General features: G+C 58.3%; 1 protein-coding gene and 1 pseudogene across 1 annotated transcript in view; one reads left to right on the forward strand and one right to left on the reverse strand.

The window, feature by feature from the left end:
- LOC139604077 (zinc finger protein 420-like) overlaps positions 1-15,869 on the forward strand; it is a 249,072-nt gene that overhangs the window by 22,256 nt on the left and 210,947 nt on the right. The window lies entirely within an intron of this gene.
- LOC139604057 (serine/threonine-protein kinase pim-1-like) lies at positions 1,643-4,935 on the reverse strand (annotated as a pseudogene).

The raw sequence follows: 15,869 nt of genomic DNA on the forward strand, positions 1-15,869 counted from the left end.
CAGAAAGCTCAGGCGCTGTGCTCGCAATGGGCTCGTCTGATGCAGAGCTGTCAGAGCAATGTGAGGGCAGAGCCAGCCCAGCTGGGCCCAGGGCTGAGCCCAGCAGAGCCCTGGCAGAGCCCAGAGCAGCCTCAGCAGCCACAGAGCCCGGCTGCAAGGAGAGAAAGCAGAAACCGCCCGTCAGCTGAGGGCTCCTGTGCCCTTGTGCCAAGGCCTGCGGGGCCCAGGCTGTGCTGGCTGTGCCCAGAGCTGTGCCCAGAGCTGCCCATCCCTGCTGCCTTTGGCAGCAGAGCAGGAGGGCAGGACATGTGCCCAGCCTGCAGCCAGCCACGGCACATCCAGCCCTCAGCAGCTGCCCAGAGCAGGATGCTCCTGTGCTCGCTGCCATCTCCCAAAAGCTCTGATCCCACCCTGCCAAGCACACAGGGACCCACCTCACGCCAGCCACGGCTGCAAGAAAAGCTGCTCCCAAACCATGGCCTCAGCCTTCTCCAAGGGCACGGCCCATCCACGCCACAGCTGCTCCCAAGCACTTCCCCATCCACACTGGACCACCTAGAACGCTTCCTCTGGAAAAACAAACAACACATTCTTGAAAAGAGATTAGATGCAAAAAGGGAAAACAAGAAAAACGGGAAAAACTCTTATCTCTGTCAGGGCCTTGAGGAAGGCCCAACTCCTCCATGGTAGGGAAAAACCCAGCCATGGCTGAGGGAAGCCCACACTTTCTCTCTTCCCCACTGCACTGCCCCCCAAAATCACCGTGATCCCAAAGCAAACGAGGCAGTGGAGCAGCCCAAGCCCTTCCTTGCCTGCACAGCAAAGCAGCCCCTGCACAGGTTCTGGAGTCCCACCTCTGCTCCCACCATGGGGCTTTGTTTGTGTCGGGCTGGCTGCCCCAGCCCCAGCCCCAGCCCCAGCCCGGGGCACGGTGGCTGCTGGGGGCTGTTGGCAGGGCCAGGAGCCCACTCCCATTTTGTACCCAGCCCAGCCCATCCCCCCAGCCCTGCCAAAAAGCAGCTGGGCAGCGACTGAAGGATGAGTTGCATCTGCCCCAGCAAAGGGGGAACCTTTGCTTCCCAGCCAGGCTGGGCCGTGCCCAAATCTGGAAAAATTCACCCAGCTGGGGACTCATCTGCAAATTCCCTGTGGAGTTTGGCTTTGAAGAAGGTGCCAGAATCAAAGTCCATCACCTTCAGCCTCCAGTGGCCAGGCTGAGGAAGAGCTTGTCATCCTTGATGTCATCCTGGCTGTCTCCAGCAGCAGCAGCAGCAGCAGCAGCAGCACCAGCAGCAGCAGCAGCACCAGCAGCAGCAGCAGCAGCATCCCCACCCGGTACAGCTTCTCCAGGGGCTCCTGCTCCTTCCCTGGGGGGGGACCAGGCTCTCAGGGCTCTGCCCAGGGCCCCAGCTGTCAGGGAACCAGCACAAGCAAAACCAGCTTGGATGGCGGCCACCAGTGCTGGGCAGAGCAGCTCAGCTCCAGCACAAGGGCTGCGTGTGCCCATCCCATGGCCCCGGTGCAGTGACACAGGCAGCACAAAAAGGTCTGGCTTCCTCTGCTTCTCATTGCCACGGCATGTGTGGAGCTGCAACTTACCAGGGCCCTGGATCAAAGTGTGCCTGTGGCTCTCTCCCTTCTTCTATGGCAGAGGAATATCCTGCACCCAAGGATCACAGACCAGGTCTTCTAATGTGGGTCTGTCCAAGGAGTTCACGGATAAACACCACCTGATCAGATCTTTGCACTCTGGCAAGAGAAAGCAGAAACTGCCGGTCAGCCAGAGAAGGCTCCTGTCTGCTTTGTCCCACTATTCCCATGGCCAGGCCATTCTGGATGCGCTCAGGGTTGGGCCTAAACTTTCCCATCAATTCCCTGTTTTGGAGGAGAGCAGGACATGTGCCACCTCCTCAGCAGCTGCCAGAGCGGGATGCTCACGAGCCCGCTGCTGGCTCCCACCACTGGGATTCCCCCCGTGCCCAGAGAAGAGGATCCACCTTGAGAGAGCCCTTGTGGCAGCGGGAGCTGGCCCCAGCTGAGGTTCCGGCCCCTCCTGAACGGGTGCTCCCCGCAGACCATCTGGTGCAGCAGGATGCCCAGGGACCAGATCGTTGCTGCCTCGCCATGGTACCAGCCAAAGTCGTTCCATTCCGGGGGGCTGTAGGACAGTGTTCCTATGGAATACAGATGGAGTTCAGCAGGGGGATGCTGCTGCTCCCACAGCCTGGCCCCAGCATCCCTGGGCCTGCGGGGCCTGCAGCAGTGGCACACAGGGTGACCACTGCCCTCTCGCCAGCACCCGGGACTTGTGCACAAACTTAGGCTTGGAAAAGAAGCCACTGGTGTCAGAAGAGGGCAGAGGAAGCCCTAGCTAAGCCTGACCCTGACCTGTAAAGGAAAAACCCTCTCCATGCTGGGGAAAAAACATGCCCTTATCCTCCCTGCCTGCATTGCCCCAAAAATATTAGGAAGCCAAGGCAAACAGGGAGAGTGGATCAGTCCAAGCCCTTCCTCTTGCCTGCACACCAAACTGGCTGGGGCACAGGTTCCGCCCCCATCTCTGCTACCCCCACCCACGGGGGTTTTGGTCGGGCTGGCTGCCCCAGCTCAGCCCCAGTCCTGGGCAGAGTGGCTGGCAAAGGCTGCCAGCAGGGCTGGAAGATGGCTCCCCACCCAGCCCTGCTCTAAAGCAACTCAGCTGAAGACTCAGTCCCCTGACTGGCAGCAAAAGGGAGAATCCCCTCTGCCACAGCCAGCTTGGGCTGGGAGATGTTGGGCCATGAGATCCCGGGACCAGGAGTACACCCTTACATGGGCTCACCTGCAAAGTGGGTGTAGGCTGTGTCTTGCAGGTAGGTGCCACAGCCAAAGTCGATCAGTTTGGCCTTCCCGGTGTGCAGGTCAAGCAGGATGTTCTCGGGCTTGATGTCACGGTGCAGGACCCCGCAGCTGGTGCAGTGCCGCACGGCCTCCAGCACCTGGCGGAACAGCGCCTGCGCCTCCTCCTCGGGCAGGAACCTCCGTGCCCCAATGAAACGCTGCAGGTCCTGACACCGCTCTGGCCGCTCCAGCACCATCACGATGTGGTTGGGCAGCTCAAGCCACTCCAGCAGCTGCACCACACCAGGGAAGCCAGTGGACACCTTGGCCTGCAGCACGATCTCCAGCGGGGCCCTGCTGCCGTCGGGCTGCGGGAGGAGCACGATGCCCTCAGTGGGGCCGATGCCGTGCCGGGGCTTGGGGAGCCCTCAGCCAGCCCGGGATGCTCTGCGCCCTGCGCTGGACCCACGCCCGCTCTCCCTCGAGGCGTCCTGGCGGCTTCCACCGTGCCGGGCCCCGGCTCATCCCCGCCCGGCAGCCCCGGCTGCTGCCGCTGGCCCCGCTCACTCACCAGCTCGCCCCAGTGCCGGACGCGGTTCCGTGGCACCCTCTTGATGGCCACCTGCAAGCCAAGGACAGCAGCGGGCTCAGCTCGCCGCCCGCCCTGCCCAGCCCCATCCTCCTCCTCCTCCTCCTCCGTCCCCTCCTCCTGCGCCCGCCGCCGGCCCCGCCGCTCACCGGGGCGCCGTCCGAGAGCCGCGTGGCCGCGAAGACGCTGCCGAATCCTCCGCGCCCCAGCAGCGAACCCAGGCGGTAGCGCTCCTGCAGGGCCTCGTGCGCCTTCCCTGCGGGCGGGACGCGGCTGTCAGCGCTCGGCCCGGGGCCAGCAACGGCCCCCGAGCGCCCCTCAGCCGCCCCGGGCCGGCCATGCCCGGGCGTTCGCTCTTTGGAACGCGGCACGGGAGGCTCGGGGCCGGCGGCCGCGCTGCCGAGCGGCGGAGCTCGGGCCGGGGAAGCCCCAGCGGAGGCGGCGGGAGCGGCTGCCCCGCCTGTGTCCTCCGCGGGCCCCGGGAGGAGCCGGGGACGGGGCCGGGGCCGGGGCCGGGACTGGACCCTGCGTCGGGTCCGGGGCCGGGCTCGGGCCAGGCGGAGCCGAAGGGCGACGATGCCGCCCCCGCACCAGGCACTGACGCCCGCCCAGCAGCTCCACCGCCAGTACGGCCAGAGCTAGGCGGAGGCGAGAGCGCTGCGGGACGGCCGGGGCCGGGCACGGGGCAGCCCCGCCCGGGGCCGGGGGCGGGCCGGGGGCATGGCCCGGCCCGGCAGGGGAGAGGGAGGCGGGGAGAGGAGAGGGACGCAAGGCAAGGGACCCCGAGAGAAGGGTGCCCGACCGCGGGAAAGGGAGAGAAAGAGAAACAAAAACAGAAAGAAAAAGAGAAGGAATGTTGAAGCGTCTCTGCTTTTGCTGCCGCTGCTGCTGCCGCCGCTGCCGCCGCTGCAACTGAAGCACCGGGGCCGTTCGTCCCCGTGTCCGTTCCCCGCTCGCCCCACGAGCCCCACGTTCGAGCCCCGCGCGCCCCGGGCACAGCCTCTGAGTCTGTCCAAACACGGGAACTTTGCAGCGGTGAGCCCAGATGCAGAGCCCTGACTCCTGCACACAGGCTGTTGCGTGAAAACGCTGCTGGGATTAAGAAGTGAGTGCAATGGAGATTCTGATGGCTTTGGGGACAGCGATGGCAACAGGCAGGGCTGTCACACACCATGCCCTGGGCTGGGTCGTGCCCTGCCCTCCTGGCCGTGCACACGGGGGAGCTTTGGTGCCAGAGAGGGGCTGAAAGCGCTGCAGGGGCTGCTTGGGATGGTGGCATGGGTGCCTGTGCCCTTCACCTGGCATCAGCCAGCACCTTGGGGATGGGGAGAAACAGGCTCAAGAGCCCACGGTTCACCCTGCAATGGCCGTGCCCCTGTGCAGTGAGCTGCCCAGCAGCTGGCTGCTGCAGGGAGCTGCTGCCTGTGTGCTGCTGGGCTGTGGCCCCAGGATCTCAGCCAGCCCTCTTCCCTCACCCTCCTTAGGCAGCTGCCAGTCCCTTTCTCGTGCCTGTCCTGTGACCGCATGCTCAGCGTGCAGGTTCCTGGCCAGTGAGTAGCACCAGTGCCTCGGGGGCAGCGGGGCTGGCATGGGGGGAGATGGGTGCCAGCAGTGACCCGCTGTGCTGGGCACAGGGGGACAGTGTCTGCTTGGGAGGGGCTGATGTGGGGAGCCCCCTCTGCAGCCCTGCCCATCAGCAGGGACTGTGGGGCTCATCCCAAGGGCTACAGGCAGCGGGATGCCATGGGCTACAATCCCATGGCTTTGGGGGGGCTGCCTCCAACAGGAACAGGTTCTTTGTCCCCTGTCACACCCCTGTGACTCCTGCCCTCCCCAGGTACCCCGAGACACTCCCGTATTTGCAGCCGATGCCCCCCAGCAAGGAGCCACCGCCCAGCCAAAGGTGAGGGCCCTGAGGACACATCCCCAGTGCCTGGGGTGCAGAGCAGCCCTGACACAGCAAGGAGGGCTCTGCACCTGGGCTGGGGCAGAGCAGCCTGGGGGGACGGGGCAGGGCAGGGGAGCAGAGGGCAGCTGTGGAGGGCCAGTGCTTGCCCCAGGGCTGGGGGCTTTTGCATTCATTTCCTTGCACTGCCCTGTCTGGCCCATCTCTCTGTCCCAAGGCTGCTGAAAGCACATCTGATGAGCTGCATCTGTTTGCAGTCTGAGCTCAGGCTTGGAGGGCAGTTGGGGAAGATGAAACAGGAAAGCCTTATAAATATGATTGCCTGGCAAAAGATTTTGAGAATATGGAAACTATAAGCGAGATTGAAATGAAAGCAAGCTTCAAGATCCCTTAGTTACTGAACAACGGGAATACAACGGTGTGGCCGGCTGAAGGTAATCCCCTTTTGATGAAACAAGACCCTCTGCTTGCAGGCAGGTCCAAGGGTCCCAGCAGACCTTGCCAGCTTGGCAGAAGGGGTCCAAAGAGTAGTTTTTAGGGTTTAAAATGTAGCACAGTATGGTAATGTAGTGATTCTTATAGGCTGTATGGAAATGCTATAGGATTTGTATGTTGTACTAGATTGGTTAAGTGAGAATCAGAATATTCAACACAGAAGATGATTTATTGTATTGTAACGGGAACTTGGCTCTTACTTTTCTATGCTCTTAGCTCTTAGCTCTTACCTCTTACCTCTTGTCTCTTAGCTCTTGCCTTTTATCCTCATACCCCTTTTACTCTCTTATGCTTTTGCTCTCTTACGCTCTCATCCTCTCTACCCCTCTCTTCTCTCAGGCCTGCTCTGAGCTGTGGCTGGCAGCTCCAAGCAGGGCCCTGCATCCATGCCCTTTGCAATAAACCGTCCACGACCTGGCTTCGGAGATCTCTCGTCTCCATTCGTCCTGACCGTGCTACCCCCGTCAATCCTACAGACGGGGATTGGGTGCCTCCTGTGAAAGGAGTTTCCAAAACCAATCCCTGCAGCTGGGACAGCCCAGCTCCTGCCAGTTGGTGTCCTGTGCACAGGGACCTGCCTGGTGCCATGGCCAGCACACGTGGCCATGGGGACAGAGCCAGCAGATGCAGCCTGGTGGGATGGGCTTGGGGCTCCTGCAGCAGGTGGACAGGAGCTGGCAGGGACATGCCCCTGCAGGCAGCACTGCCAGTGCCCTCCCTGGCACAGCAGGGTGATGCCCTGCATGCCACAGGGCTGGGCACTGAGTGTCCTCTGCCCCATCCCACAGGAGGCCGCTGGTCCGTGCCAGTGTCCCCGTGTGCCACAGAGCTCTGGGGACCATCAGAGCAGCAGCTCCACGATGCAGAACATCAAGGCTTCCCCACATACAAGTGCACAGCTGCAGCGTCTCCTGGTACACAACAAGGTAGGTGTGATGAAGGTGGGGACACAGAATGGTGACTGAGGCTTGATGGCATTGCTGACTGTCCAGGGGGAATCTGTGCCTTCAGTCTCCAGAGGGACCTGAGTAGGATTATTGGGGTGTGCTGGATTGGGCCCTGCATTGCAGCCAGCTGCCCTCTCCTCCTCAGCCCAGTGTGACCCTGCTGCACGGTGATGGACACATCTCGAGGGGCCGTAATGACCAGCATCGTACGGCGATCAGGACACAGGATGCGTCAGGTATGGCCCTGTCAGGGCAAGGGGGTCAATGATGACAGGGGGCTGATTATCTGCAGGGTGGCAGCTGGGGGATGAGCAGGGCTCTGTGTACAGAGCTGGGTAATGTAGCGTGGGTATTTTGTGTCTGGGGTAAGAAGGAAGGGGCAGAATGGAGCAGGAGGACTGGCACATGGGGCAACTGAGCTTGGAGCTGGAGTAACGTGGGAGAATGGCCATGCCCAGTGTGGGACAAGAGCTTGAGTCCTGGTGCGCTGGGGCCAGCACCTGTGGCGGCTCACCCTTGCCCTTCACGCCCAGGCCCTGCCGCCTCAGGAGAGCACAGCCAGGCACAGCTCCTCGACAGGTCTCATGGGCCCCAGGGCTCGAGCAGCCTCTGCAGCCCCGCCAGACATCAACAGCCCCCGGCCAGCTGGAAAGGACTCAGCGCCAATGCTCGACCTGGGACATCTTGTCCAAAGCGAGAAACGCCTGTGACAATTGTCATAAGAAACTTGACTTTTTACTTGTATATAGTTATTAAGTTAGTTGTATATAGTTTTAGGCTAATAAAAACTGTTAAAATTATAGGCAGAGCCTTGTCTCCCAGCCTGTCTCTCCCCGGGCTCCCTGGTGCTCCTTCAGCTCCTTCCCCCCTGCTGTGGCTCTGCCCCCGGGCTGAGCAGATCGAGCCCCGGGCCGGGCCCTGAGGCCGCTGCTGCTGCCGCGGCGCCTGCGGGGCAGCCCTGAGGCTCCGGGCTGGCTGTGGGAGCAGGAGCGGCGCTGCAGAGCCCGCGGCCCTCACGGGCTGCGAAGGCACGGGCAGATGGCCGTGGGGCCCGGCCGGCACTGCCGGCGCTGCTGCTCTGGGCTGCCGCCTGCAATCCTTACAGGCAGCCCTTAGGCCGGCTCAGGAGCCGCTCGGAGCCGTGCCCGAGGGCTGGCCCCGACCCCCGGCCCCCAAGGGCACTTGTCCCTTCATCTCTGCACTGCCACATTCCGAGCTCATTTGTCAGCTTCCTCCTGCCCTTCCTTTCTGCGGGGCAGCGTTAGGGGCTGGCCCAGCGGCTTTCCTCCCGCACGGCTGCAGCCCCTTGCCCACAGCTCCCTGGCGGGAGCCAGAGCTGCTTTGCAGCCGGGTACCCCCGCCGTGTCCCGCAGCCCGGGCCGGCTCCTGCCCGCTGCCGGCGAGGCCCCGCGGCTGGGCCCGGCCATCCCGGGCCAGAGCAGCTCCCTGCCCGGGGGAACACAGGGGGACACGGGGGATGTGAAATACAAAGCTGTGTGTCGTGTCAGGTACACACAGGCAACGTGTGTATTTGTGATTGCGATATGTGTGGAGACCGACAATGGGAGAGCTGTGAATTCTAATAATAACTGAGGAAAGTAAAGCAAGGAAGAAGTCCTTTGAACCCATCTTTTGCTTGCAATTAACCTTGGTTGATTTAGGAGCATTGGCATTAAAGCATTAAGAATGTTGCTTCTTGCTTGTAGTTAATCCTTAAAGAGTTCTGCAATAATAACCTTTTGAAGTATAATTTTGGAACATTGCTTGTATCCTTGAAACTATAGCTTTGGAATATATATAAAGGAAACAAGCTTATCTCACGCCTTAATAAAGCAGAGAAAAACAGCTTGAGAAAGGAAGATGAACACCACCTCAAGGATTTATAGTTTCAACCAAGGGAAGCTGGACATCACCAGATTGTTGTTAGATTTATAGTCTTTGCAATCAAAACATGGACCCACATCTGGAGAGCTGGACCTCACCAGATGGGATTCATCTTTCTTCTTTTGGAAACCGGACCACCACCATCTGGGAATACTCCTTTTGGGATACATCCTGAGAAAAGCTAAATCACAATAGTACATAGAATTGTGATCTAAAAATTGGGAATAGAAACTGCTGATGAGTAAGAATTGGAATAGAAACTTCTTAGAAAGCTGATGAGTACCCCTATAAATACCCGTAAGCCTCAACTATGGGTGTGCAGTTGGAGGGAAAACTTCCCCGACTGTACCCAGAGCTGTATTGCTCATACTTTACCATATTAATTAATCAATTGATTGCTGCTTGAACATTGGCTTAGTCAAGCCTCTTATTTATACCATCCATAACTGTAAAAGGAAACCTTCCTGCTGAACTGGACTAGACAAGAGGAAAATCAAGGCAGAGCCATGGTTTGTCAGGACTTGCTTGATCCTCATGAGCCCTGTGGTGAATTTGGAGCTGAGCCCTTGAACCTCAGGGCCTGAGAGGAGATTGCACAAACTTTTCCAGGAATCAAAGTCAGAAGAAAACCCCAAAGTGTCTCAAAGCATGAATGGGTTCAACTGAAGTCCATCCCAACACAGGCTCCTCATGGACTCCAAGGAAGAGAGAATTGGAGGCCAGGATGGCACAAAATACTTCTCAGAGACTCAGTGTGCAAAGGAGAATCCAAAACACCTTAAAAAACCTTGAGTATCTCAAGCTCAATAATGAGTCCTATTGAGTGTCAGTACAGAGCTCTCAAGGGACTTGTTAAAGCAGATAATTGGAGGCCATGATTGCACAAACCTCTCAGAGACTCCAAGGCCAAAGCCAAAGCCAAAGTCCTTTGAAAAAGCTGCAGTCCCTGCAGGGAGCATTCAGGAGCCCCCAGGGCCATTGCTGAGCAAGGCTCCCCAGGGACTCCTTGCAGCAGATCCTTGAGGCCACTGGGATGTGGGCTAGGGGGGGATGCTGAGGGCAGCACAAGGGGCTGACAGTGCCCAGCCTGGCTGGGGCTGTGCCAGGAGGCCCCAGGGCCTCAGGACAAGGTGTCTCCTCCCAGCCCTTGCTGGCACAGACCCTGCTGTGCCCCAGGGCACCAAGACTTGGCTTCTCTTTGTCCCCACCTGTCATCACTGCCTGCAGTTCTCTGCTCTGCCTGGGGCCTGGGGACACTTGCTCAGTCGTGTCCCTCAGTGGGACCCATTAGAAGTCCAAGAAACTTTGGAGTTGGATTCTGCCTTGGAGCTCTGGAGAGGTTTCTTCATCTCCCTCTCAGGGACTGATGTTCATGGCCTGAGCACAAAGCCCCAGAGGCTGATTAAAGTCCTTGTGCTGTGTCTGTGCTGCTGAGCTGGGCTGGGCTCCTGGCACAGAGGCAGCTCCTGGTGACCAAGAAGAGCTTCAAAAGCACATTTCTCTTGATGAGCAGCTCTTGTGCCAGCCCAGCAGGGCTGGGGCACTGCCTGCAGCCAGCCCGGGCACAGCCCAGAGGCACAGAGAGCTTCAATCAGTCAGGGCTGGGAAGGGGCTGAGAAGTGCCTGGGGCACAATCACTGCCAGCCCTTGGCACAGGAACCTCTGGCTGCAGGACAATGCAGCTGCAGCTCCTGGAGCCATCTCCTCAAGCTGGAACATGCCAATGCCTGCAGAGCCTGTGAGTGCATTCTCTGCTTGTCTCTTGTGCAGAGCAGCCAGGGGTGCCCAGGGCTGTCCTGCAGAGCAGGGTCCTGCAGCCCAGGGCGCTGTGCTGGGGCAGGGACTCTGCTGCCTGCCAGGGACAGCTCTCAGCCAGCCCTGGCAGCTGCTCCCAGCACTGCGGGACAAGATCTGGGTGGCAGGAGACAGCTGGTGAGGCTTGGAAGTGTTCTCCTTGTGTGGGGAGGATGCTGCATTGTTCAGGGCTGTTCCCAGCATGGCATTGAACTGCAGAACATTTCCAAGTAGATTATACAGGGAGCACAGCAAGGCAGGGGCTACATAAAAGTGGATATCCTGTTTTTATACACTACTGCTCTGGGTTGGAAATGGCACATAGATATTAATCTTTCCGTTGAGGCTGAGAAAAATAAAAAAAATTCTCTCTGATCTGAATAAACCAGGCAGTGACAGAAATCAGCACAGGGCCCCTTAGAGGCAGCATCAGTGTTGCTTTTCCAGCCTCCTCAGGGTTGCTCTGATGTTGCCATCAGAGCCTGCAGAGCCAGAGCAGCCCCTGGGCAGTGCCTGAGCTGGGAGGGCTCTGCAGGGCAGAGCTGAGCCCCCAGGGCTGGGCTGGGCTCTGGCAGCACTGGCAGGGCCCAGCCCTGGGCACAGGGAAGCAGCTGCTGGCAGGGACAGCTCCAGGCAGCAGAGCCCTGGGCAGGCAGTGGGGGGAAAGTGCCCCCAGGCTGTGCTGGGATATTTCAAGCCCTCTCCAAACCCAACTATTCCATGATTACTTTTCTTACAGCTCCCCATGCCAAGGCATATCAAATGTCCAACAGCAGCTCCATCAGGCACTTCCTCCTGCTGGCATTGGCAGACACGCGGCAGCTGCAGCTCCTGCACTTCTGCCTCTTGCTGGGCATCTCCCTGGCTGCCCTCCTGGGCAACGGCCTCATCATCAGCGCCGTAGCCTGCGGCCACCACCTGCACACGCCCATGTTCTTCTTCCTGCTCAACCTGGCCCTCGCTGACCTGGGCTCCATCTGCACCACTGTCCCCAAAGCCATGCACAATTCCCTCTGGGACACCAGCAACATCTCCTACACTGCATGTGCTGCTCAGCTCTTTTTCTTTCTATTCTTTATCACAACAGAGTTTGCTGTCCTGACCATCATGTGCTACGACCGCTACGTGTCCATCTGCAAACCCCTGCACTACGGGACCCTCCTGGGCAGCAGAGCTTGTGCCCACATGGCAACAGCTGCCTGGGCCAGTGCCTTTCTCTATTCACTGCTGCACACGGCCAATACATTTTCCCTGCCCCTGTGCCATGGCAATGCCCTGGGCCAGTTCTTCTGTGAAATCCCACACATCCTCAAGCTCTCCTGCTCCAAATTCCACCTCAGGAAAATCTGGCTTATTGCTGTTAGTGTGTGTTTAGCAATTGGTTGTTTTTTGTTCATTGTTTTCTCCTATGTGCAGATCTTCAGGGCTGTGCTGAGGATCCCCTCTGAGCAGGGGGGGCACAAAGCCTTTTCCACCTGCCTCCCTCACCTGGCTGTGCTCTCCCTGTTCCTCAGCACTGGTACATTTGCTCACCTGAAGCCCCCCTCCATGTCCTCCCCATCCCTGGATCTGGCCCTGTCAGTTCTGTACTCAGTGGTGCCTCCAGCCCTGAACCCCCTCATCTACAGCCTGAGGAACCAGGAGCTCAAGGCTGCAGTATGGAGTCTGATGACTGGATGGTTTCAGAAACATTAAACTGCTGGCCAATTTCTGTAAATCACTTGTAATAAAAGGCATCTTGGATACTTCTTCTCGGCTTCATTTTGGAGGTTCTTTTTCTTTATTTTACTTTTTTTTAAATGTTGTCCACCAGGAATGTCAGTGTTTGTGCCATTTCTCATTTTGTTTCTCTCCACCTTCCCTGTGGCCACAGACTGTGTCAATCAGGGGCTGCGCTCTTGGTGGCTTTAAAGGAACTAAAGGATCTCCCAGCAGAGTTTTCTGCAGAGATGCCCTTTTGTTGCCATGTCTGGAGCTGCAGCAGCAATGTCTGTGTGCAGAGCTGGGGCAGATCAGTGCTGGCCCAGCAGCTGTGCCCAGCAGCAGCAGCACTTGGTGTTGCCAGTGCTGCTGCCGTGGCCCTGCCCCGCTGCCCTGGTGGCCCTGGTGTTGCTGCAGGGCCTGAGTGCTCTCGGGGCCGGGCACAGCCCTGGGGGTGGCAGTGCCGGGGCTGCAGCAGGGACAGGCCATGGGCACTGCTGGGGCAGCGCTGATGCCTCAGGCCAGGCCCTGGGGGCTCCAGGCTCCTTGCCCAGGCTCTCTCAAGAACACGGCCAGGCCAATGCTCAGCACAGAAACCCCCGTCAGCAGCCCCAGGCTGGCCGTGGGCAGGCTGGGGGCAAACAGCATGGCTGGGGCTCTGCAAGGGCCCTGGGGCAGACGGGAAGGAGCAGCAGAGCAGGAGCTGATCCATGCCCAGTGTGCTGCACAGCCCAGGGCAGCGTCCCAGAGCGTCCTCATGCAGCTGCCAACAACATCCCCCCTCTGCAGCCCTGGCCTCTCCCCCAGCTCACACAGGTGCCCCATCCTTGCAGGCACAGACACGGCAGCACTGCCTCAGCAGCCCCTGGTTGCATTGCACACAGCAGGGGCAGCACCCCCATGCTGTTGCTGTGGGGACATGAACCTGAGGGAGCACAAATGCCATCAACCCCTGGGGCCAGCAAGGCCTGGGGGACACCAGGGAAACCACTCAGCTTTGTCCTGGCCTCTGCACTCAGCCAGAAAGTTTGTTCCCATCAGCTGGGAGTTTCCTGTGCCACTGCAGACGCTGTTGCTCAGAGCCAGGGCTGCCTGGCAGCCACCCCCAAACTGCCCTGAGCATTTCCTTGGATGAACCTTTGCTTTCTTTACTCTTTCCTTGCACAAATTTCTTCCTCTTGCCCACCCTAGGGGGCCCAGAACTGGACACAACACTCAAGGTGCTGCCCAAGCAGTGCTGAGCACAGGGGAAGAATCCCTGCCCTGCTCCTGCTGGCCACACCATTCCTGATGCAGGCCAGGAGCCATTGGCCTTCTAGGCCACCTGGGCACACTGCTGCCTCATGTCCAGCCTGCTGTCCATCAGTCCCTGCAGGTCCCTTTCTGCCTGGCTGCTCTCCAGCCACTCTGTCCCCAGCCTGTAGGGCTTCAGGGCTTGTTGTGGCCAAAGTGCAGGACCTGGCACTGGGACTTGTTAAACCTCACCTTGTTGGATTTGGGCCCTGGATCCAGCCTGTCCAGGGCCCTGTGCAGAGGCCTCCTACCCTCCAGCAGATTCACACTCACACCCAGCTTGGTGTCATCTGCTAATTTGCTGATGCTGGACCCAATCCCCTCACCCAGACCATCAATGCAGATATTGAAATCCACACTGGCTGGCTCTGATCCCTGGGCCATCCTGTGGGTGCCCTGTGATGGCACTCAAGGTGATCTGTTCCATAACCTTGCCGGGCACCCAGGTCAGGCTGACAGGCCTGGAGTTCCCCAGCTCCTCCTTCCAGCCCTTCCTGGGGATGGGCTCACACTGGCACCTCCAGTGCTCTGGGCCCTCCCTGCTGAGCCAGGACTGATGGTAAATGATGGAGAGCAGCTTGGGGAGCTCATCCACAGCTCCCTCATCCCCCTGGGATGGATCCCATCTGATCCCACACACCTATGAGCATCTGAGTGGCTCAGCAGGTCAGCAGCTGCTTCCTCCTGGATTCCAGGGGGCTGTTCTGCCCCCTGTGCCCATCTACCAGCTCAGGAGAACACTTGTCCTGAGGGAAACCTGTCCTAACACTGAAAATTGAGAGAAACAAGTTTAAAGTAGCTCAGCCTTTTCCTTATTTTTAGTTACTGTATTCCCCACTGGACTCAAAAAAGAGTAGAGGTTCTCCTTATCTTATCGTTAGATAATAATTTATTTATAGAAACATTTTCTATTATTTTTCACAGAAGTGGCCAGGTTAAGCTCTAATTGAGCTTTCACATCTGAACTTTTCTTTCTGCATAACCTAACAACATTCTTAAACACTTCCTAAGTTTCCTGACCTTCTGTCAAAAGTTCATGTACCCTTTTCATTCCCGAGTTCCCACAAAAGCTCCATGTGGAGCCAGGACAGTCATTTTCCTCACCAGCTCATCTTTTGCCACACTGGGACAGGCTGCTCTTCCCCCTTAAGATTACTTTCTTGAAATGTGTCACCCTTCCTGGACCCCTTTGTTTTTAAGGGCTGTTTCTTTTTAAAAATATCAGTACCTGATTCGGTACTCCCCAAATCTGCGTCCTAAACAGGCCAAAGTCTGCCCTTCCTAATTCCAGTGCAGAAGTTTTGTTGCTGCCCCTCCTTCTTTCACAGAACATTGAAAACTTGATTATTTCATGGTCACTGTGCCCCAGGCAGCCTCTGAGCCCCACATCTGCCCCCAACCCTTCTCTTTCTGTGAACAACAGCAGACAGAGCTTTCCCTGGGAGTGGGAGTGTTACCAAAAATTCAGTGAAACAGAAAACTCCTTAACCCCAGTGTAGCATTAAGAAGCAGCATTCTTCACTCAGCTGGATGCACGGGGGAGAGCTCCTCCCAAAGCTGTGAATGCTGAGTACAGGAAAGTTTCTGTTTATTTTCTGTATTTTGCTCACATATTCATTGATTGTCCTGGACTAAACACACGTATGATAATCATTTCCCCAAAATCATTAGCATATTTCCCCTCCCCTTTACCCATGTGTTCTTCTGTCCTGGGGGTCTCTCTGGTGGTCCCTGGTGGTCGTGGACCCCAATGTTCCAGTGGGCCTGGCTGAGCTGGCAGGACCCTGAGGCTGCTGAACTTCCAGTTCCCCTTCTCACACAATGGGCACTGTGTGGTTTCCATAGGCCTGGGGATGTGGAGAACAAGCTCCAGGTGTGAGCTCACCTGGTGTAGGCAATTGATAATCTGGTAATATGAGGTCACAGAGTGGGCTATTACATCACAGAGTGGGTATTGTGAGGTCATGGAGAAGCTACAGCATCACAGACTCCCTCTGCGAAATCACAGAGCCAGCTGTGACATCACATGGCAGATGTCTGACATCACAGAGGCAGTCTATGACATCGTTGAGTTGGCTGTGACATCAGAGACCAGCTGTGTGACATTAGAGAAGGGGCTGTGAGCTCACAGAGCAGGCTGTGACATCCCAGAGGGGCTGTGTGATATCCCAGAGGGGCTGTGTCAGGTCACTGGGTTGGTCACTCTGCCCCAGCTCCCCCTCACAGTTTCTCCCAACAAGTCCAATGCTGTCCATGCCCAGCGGGGTCCCTGTCCCCCGGGATCCCCCCGGCCCACCTGGAGCCACAGCCTCCACCAAAGGATGTTCCACAGGATCCACCCCAGAGCCTGACATGGGCACAAGGGGCCAGGGCTGTGTGACCAGGACATCAAGGACGGGGATTATCCAGGTCACTGTGGCCTGGGTTGGTTTGCCCAGGG

The sequence above is a fragment of the Agelaius tricolor genome, unplaced genomic scaffold (assembly GCF_023055355.1).
Source record: "Agelaius tricolor isolate 1412-34295 unplaced genomic scaffold, bAgeTri1.0.p SCAF_43, whole genome shotgun sequence".
Taxonomy (NCBI): Eukaryota; Metazoa; Chordata; class Aves; order Passeriformes; family Icteridae; genus Agelaius; species Agelaius tricolor.